Here is a 7,531-nt window from a genome sequence, read left to right on the forward strand (position 1 = left end):
ATAAGTAACTCTGATAGGGTACAATGCACTTTGTTTATGAGTAGTTCACCCCTCGAAATAGGCGGAAAGAAGAAACCATTGATTGTAAGATCAATGGCTCATATTCATTCTGATAGGTCAAGCCTCTTTTTCAAAACTACCAAGTGCACCCCTCAGAGGAGTTAAGCTGTATTGATGGAAACCACTCTTACTGACGCAACACATGATGTACCACTTGAAAAGTGAGCCTGCCAAACGAGCGTGACTCCCTCAAAAATCACCATCCATCTACCACATCACTACCCACATCATCATACCTATCATATCACCATACGCATCATTGTGTGCCATGTAGAAAATCTTGTAGATTCACAAGCTCATGCAATTTACTAAAGCACAGGATAAGAATCTACTTCTACTTTCAACCAGCGAAAGCCAATAGATCGATGAAAACAATAAGAATAAGAAGAAGATAAATAAATGGCACATAACACAAGATGTATCTGGAGAAAACCACTTCTCAAAACCCCACCATTTGTATTGCATATATCGGAAATATGAATGAAGATACAAAGCTTGTTCTCACTAGAACAATTCCGTACAAGTATGCTCAACTCTCTTAGCTCACAAGAAAGGTCAAGCTAAATCCTTAGCCTATTTTGAAGCTCTCCAAGCCCCTATTTCCTTTCATAATTCCTATGGATAAATAGCCCATATCAATGGGAACACAGTGTTTCCAAAACTACGCAGTCCAAACTAGGTCTAGTTCCTGATTGCATGCATGATCTATACAACTCAGTGAATCATACAACTGATAGTACACTGTCCCTGCACTCTAGTATCAATTGGGTCTTTCTATGAACTAGCATGCACGAGTTTCTCATGAGGAATTCTCCAGTTAACTGTAGTAGCACTAGTGGATGCATTAGTGCACCAACTAACTGTTAGTCCTCTAATAGTTCCAAAAACAATTTAGAACTAATTTAACTCAACTTAATTTAGTAAACTGAGTGATCTAATTTCCAACTCAATTTAAACTCATATTGGACCCCTAAAACTTAGGGAGAACATATACATGACTACAGAAAGACTTCCAAATCAAAATTCATAAGCTAATTATGTTAATTAAACTTAATTAACTATTTACAAGTTTCTATGAGAATAGAATTCAATTTTAATTATCAGTTTAATTCAAGGAAAAATTAAATTGGAATTTCTTGTTGTCATTTATCAACACTCCCTATAAACAAGAAAGGGATTATCAGCTACCTCGATCCTGTCTCTGTCAATCTCGAATTTACATCTTGATAATTCCTTTGTCAAAATGTCAAGATGTTGCTCCTCTGTGGGAATGTACTCTAACAATATAATCCGCCTCAATACACAATCTTTGAGATGATGATATCGGATATCAATATGCTTGGACCGATCATGAAAAACTAGATTTTCAAAGAGTTTGATACAACTCTGATTATCACAGTAAATCACAGTTGGATCCATCTGCTGACCAAATAAAACAACCAGGATCTTCCTCATCCAGATGGCCTCACATGTTTCTTGACTCGCACCCATGTACTCTACATTTTCCGAACTGAGTGCAACCGATCTCTATTTCCTGTTGTACGAAGAAACTATTGCTGACCCAATACTGAAGATCCATTCTGATGTGCTCTTCCTGTTAGAGGGACTCCCTACCCAATTTTCATTAGTAAAGCCTTGAAGCTTCCCTCCCTTTATCCATCTGTACCATAATCCATACTGAGAAGTGCCCCTGAGGCATCTCAACACATGCTTTTCCGCCTTCCAATACAACTTGGTAGGCCTAACCATCACTTGACTAAGCTAGTTAACTGCATAACACATATCCGGTCATGTGTTCTCCAAGTACATGAGTGAACCCACAAGCTGCCTGTAAAAAGTAGCTTTCACTACTTCCCCTGAAGTAGCATTCTCCTTCCTCCAGTTCCTCCAAATCTCACTCTTATGGTTTGTGATGCTGTACTCATGGCCTAGGGCAACCCCTCCTTCCAGACCTGGTCCTAAAATTTAAAAAACAGTGTTTTATTCCTTATACGCGATATTGCCCTGAGTTAAACGCGTGTATACGCGGGTTTGTGTATATCCAACCCGCGTGTATGTATTAAAACACTTAAAAAAAATAAAATTCCTTCTTTTCGGGCGGAGATCGCGGGTTTTACCTGCTGATCACCTGTTAGTGCCCGTGGCCCAACTGTTCCCAACCAACTCCTAACTAAAAAACTACTTTGGAGATGGTATAAAAAGACCTCAAAGGGAAGGCCTAAGGGAGGAGAGAAGAGAGAGAAAGGTTATTATGCTGAGATTTTTCCCTTGACCAGGTCTGAAGTCCCTTGTGCCTTCTGCACTTCCCCCATTTTGTATAGGAAACCTTTGTTTCCTTGTGTGTTGATGTTCATCCACCATTTATGACATCATGGAGAGAGTCATGGAAGGAGTTTTGTTAAAGGCTTGAGGCTGGAACGGATCAGGAAGGAAGCTTTGCTTGGAGCCTGCTGAAGGTGACTCAGGTGAACATATTCCTTTTTATGTACTTTATTTATCTATAATAAAAAGAAACACATGTCTTGGTTCCCGAATTGAATCTTCTTTATGTTAATGATATTCATGTTTTGAATTCATGTGTAAATGGTTGTTTGGATTTCATAACTAACTCCCTTTCTTTATAACATGAAGATGGTTTCTTTATGAGTTTTTGTCCATGTACTGCTGTGTTCTTTGAATTGTTGGTTTTGCAGGACAAAAGAGAAGAAGGGAACTCCAAGAAGGGTTTGGACCCTAAAGGCCTTCTCGAACGTAGGACTGAAGGTACGTACCCTTATCACAGTATTTGCTTATAATAGCATAATGGCTGTATGAATGCATGTTTCTTTGAATAGACAACTTTCAGTCTGCTAGGGTTTCACCCAAAAAGCCCTAGGCGAGTAATTCCCTCTACCAGAATTAGCGCTAGATTGATGGAGGATGCCTTAATGCCTTCCTTCTAGCAGATCTTTCCCTATCGACTCCGACTCATTGCTCTGGGGCAAAGATCTAGATTCCATTTGGCAGTACCTTGGGGTTTGCAGTCATTAGTGGCAGATCCTTCACTATCGACAGTGGGAAACCATCATTGTCTCCTGATCGATAGATTCTTATAGGTGTTCGACTCCAACTCATCTATTCACACTTGTTAGATTTTACTGGGTACCTTGACGCTCATTATCATTATCGGTGAGTAGTCTCGCATTTGTTAACGGTATACATCAATGACCGGTAATCAAACGATTTCTCACATGGTCGACTTCAGATCATTTATTCCCATGGTGTAGAAATGTACCACGGCGGTCGGTGAAGACCTCAGGTTGTATCAACATTCATTGGTTCACTTGACAGTTGCTCTTGTTGCTGCTAGTTGATACCACTCCACTTTATATGTTGCAGTCAGTCATGGCGACATTCTATATGCTGGCACCTAAGTTTGTAGTGTAGTACCATCCTATTCCATCATGTTCAGTTGGTACCTTTTGGGATCAGTCTTTGATATCAGTGATCCGTTGCATCTTTCAGCATCATTGACAGTCTTATATGTGATATTCAGACATGTACTTGTTCATTATGATTAGATGATCCATTATGTATCTTTCAGTCATTTATACTTGTATACTTAGTGGATCCGCTTGTACTTGATATGCAGACATGCTTTACTTTTTCTGAGCATGGGTATGCCCGCCTCAGACAGTGTTTCTTTCTGATCTCCTTTGGTGGCTTGGCAGGCTGAATTCTGGTGAAGTCCTCCTCGGTTTTTGACAGACTTCCTTTCCATGTACTCGCATAATATATTTCGGCCATCATGTACCCCTTCTGACCTCATATATTAGGGGGCATCTGTTATAGCTCCAAATCTCACTCTTATGGTTTGTGATGCTGTACTCATGGCCTAGGGCAACCCCTCCTTCCAGAACTGGTCCTAAAATTTAAAAAACAGTGTTTTATTCCTTATACGCGACATTGCCCTGAGTTAAACGCGTGTATACGCGGGTTTGTGTATATCCAACCCGCGTGTATGTATTAAAACACTTAAAAAAATATAAAATTCCTTCTTTTCGGGCGGAGATCGCGGGTTTTACCTGCTGATCACCTGTTAGTGCCCGTGGCCCAACTGTTCCCAACCAACTCCTAACTAAAAAACTACTTTGGAGATGGTATAAAAAGACCTCAAAGGGAAGGCCTAAGGGAGGAGAGAATAGAGAGAAAGGTTATTATGCTGAGATTTTCCCCTTGACCAGGTCTGAAGTCCCTTGTGCCTTCTGCACTTCCCCCATTTTTTACAGGAAACCTTTGTTTCCTTGTGTGTTGATGTTCATCCACCATTTATGACATCATGGAGAGAGTCATGGAAGGAGTTTTGTTAGAGGCTTGAGGCTGGAACGGATCCGGAAGGAAGCTTTGCTTGGAGCCTGCTGAAGGTGACTCAGGTGAACATATTCCTTTTTATGTACTTTATTTGTCTATAATAAAAAGAAACACATGTCTTGGTTCCCGAATTGAATCTTCTTTATGTTAATGATATTCATGTTTTGAATTCATGTGTAAATGGTTGTTTGGATTTCATAACTAACTCCCTTTCTTTATAACATGAAGATGGTTTCTTTATGAGTTTTTGTCCATGTACTGTTGTGTTCTTTGAATTGTTGGTTTTGCAGGACAAAAGAGAAGAAGGGAACTCCAAGAAGGGTTTGGACCCTAAAGGCCTTCTCGAACGTAGGACTGAAGGTACGTACCCTTATCACAGTATTTGCTTATAATAGCATAATGGCTGTATGAATGCATGTTTCTTTGAATAGACAACTTTCAGTCTGCTAGGGTTTCACCCAAAAAGCCCTAGGGGAGTAATTCCCTCTACCAGAATTGGCGACTCCACTGGGGACAACACTCTTGTTGTTCCTAGTTTGGGTGTTTTTCAAGCCAATCAGGGCTCAACTGCCTTGTCTGCTTGTTGTTACTGTCTGGCCTGTTCTTGAACTTTAAGCTTTTCCAGTTTCTTCAGTTTGTCTTTTTATTTTTCTGGAAGCTTTTCATATACGCTGTTTTTCTTAGATACAGAGGCGTATATATGCTTGTTTCTTTGAGTGAACCCGCGTATATGCAGGTTTCCTCAAACACAGTCACGTATACACGCAATATGTACTACAGTACAATCGCGTATATATTCTAATTTTCAAGATTTATAAATCTTTTTCGCCTCTGAAGGTTTGTCTGGTGGTTTGAGTCAGTCTGAAACAGTCATTTTCTAGTATCAGTTATTTGTTTTACAGCGAGCATCTCGTTCCGAATTCTCTCTGATTATAAGGAGTATTGGTCTTGTTTTGTTGATTGCAAGCGTCATCGTTTTTGGCTAAAGCACGCAAGATTTTTTGCTAGGAATCTTGGCTGCTCTGTTTCATCAGGGTGGGGAGATTGAATTCAATCTTTTTGTTAATCTTGCTTTTGGTGACTTTTTGTTTGCTTGACAAAACCGCTTTTTGTGACCATCCACTTCTTTGTTTCATGAAAGTTGTTGATTGACACTTTCTTGGAATTTGTCTTTTTGATCTTTTTGGTTTTCATTGCTAAGGCTTTCATTGCTGCTTTTGATTGTTAAGAGCGATTTCAAACACATTTATTTTTGTTGAATTTTCATCCATTGAGTGGTGTTGATTCGCAAAAGTGTTTAATTTCCTATTCTTCGATCACAAGTTTCAGTGTTGTTGAGAGCATTTTTGAAAAGACTTTTTTGTTTGTTGCTTTGAAGAAAATCTTTTGAAAATCCTAGTTTTGCTTTCTTGAACTTGCTTTTCATTTGGCTTCCTTTTAGTAAAGTGAAAGTGCTTTATGTTTGTCTTATAACTTGTTTTTAGTGTTTAGATGAAACGAATGGTAACATCTCATATTCCATCTAGGCATTGTAAGTGGCAAGATAAAGATTGACAAGCAAGCAACTTTCATTTTTGGTTTTTAGAATAGTTTTGAATCTTGCATCCACATATAGTTGTTGCATTAGGATAGATTTGCATCCCCTTTTAGGCATACATAGCTTTGTTAACTTTTGTGAGTGTGAAGTGTGCAATAATGAAAAGAAAAGAAAAATTTGTTTTATTAGAAGTACCTCTGAACCCTATAGAAATTGCTCTTCATCGAAAAACGAAAAAGTGCATGCGCATGTAGTTAAGTTTTTATTAATTTCTTTTGCATCAAAAAACACCACTAGTTTCACTTCCGTTACCTTGTGACTTAAAGAACAACCTAATAAAATCAAGAGCTAACTAAAATTCACTAGAACTTTTTGTTTTAGTCAGTTACACCAACAAGATTAGGATTTTAGGGCCTTGGATTAGGCGAGTGGAGAGTTAACTCTCCAAGGCCATATAAACGTCAAACGTAGGAGTCTGAATAATGAGAGAAAATCCAATAGCGTTAGGAAGACCAGGAAAGCTCCGGATCTGGGAGTTAAGCACGAGGGTCTGTAAAGACAGGGAAGAGAGATACCCCCTCTCCTACTTGTCCGAACTTACCTCACGACTGTTCCACCTGGCTTCTGCGACGTTTTGGTATCCATAGTTGCTACTCCTAGGGAACTACACAGGTGGCTGCGAAGGGGAATCCCGTGGCACCTGAGGTTGACGTTGCATCACTCTCGACAGTACTACTGGAGGGCACCCTTGCGAAGCTTGGGGGCTTGCACCGACACAGGCTGTTGTCAGGAGGTCAGCGTAACTTCCTCTGATACCTTCGCTGATAGGATTGGGCCGTCATTATCCCAGACTATCTTCGGAAGGCCTCTGACTCCACTTTCTTGTATTTTGGTGTCCGGTCCTCACCACCCGGAGCAGAAATACTTGGAAGTTGTTTGACTGGCTGATATCTTTAGGGACTTTTTAGTGGGTGCTCTTTGCTCCTTGTATATAGTTGGCTTTAGGTATTTTTGTCTAGTCACGTTTGGACTTTGTGTTCTGAGTGACCGGCTTACCACTCTACCGATCTTGAAAGGCTTTTGGTCATTCTTTCAAAAGTTGTGGAGTTGCCTCCTCAAGGGCAAAGGTTTTGATTGCTTATCCATATTCCTTGAAAAGTTATTTCTATATTCCCGTAGGGGAAGGGTCTTTGGAACAGTTAGATATGGCCAATATTCCTATGGAAACCAACCAAGGTGCCCTCCCAAAAGGGGATCCTTGTGCTTTTCCTTTCTTTGGAAACGTTGGTACTCCCTTGATGGCCACTTTGAATATTCCTAGGTTGAATGTTGGACTACCCGTTTGGCTGTGGTCCACTCCGAATATTCCAAAAGCTCTTGAAGCTTCTCAGTTGAATGCTTTATTTCAAGGGCATCATATGGGTGCTAATTGTTCATCTTCTTTTAAAGAGAAATCTGGGATTCCTTCTTCTCCTCCTTCTTGTAACAAGAAATCTAAAAAAAGGAGAAAGAGGAAGTCAAAGAAGAAGAATAATACTATCCCTTCATCTTCAAACTCTGCAAGTCATGTTGGAGATGAGCCTT

The sequence above is a fragment of the Pinus tabuliformis genome, chromosome X (assembly GCF_031772625.1).
Source record: "Pinus tabuliformis cultivar Carrire ecotype Pingquan chromosome X, CPIR1, whole genome shotgun sequence".
Classification (NCBI taxonomy): domain Eukaryota; kingdom Viridiplantae; phylum Streptophyta; class Pinopsida; order Pinales; family Pinaceae; genus Pinus; species Pinus tabuliformis.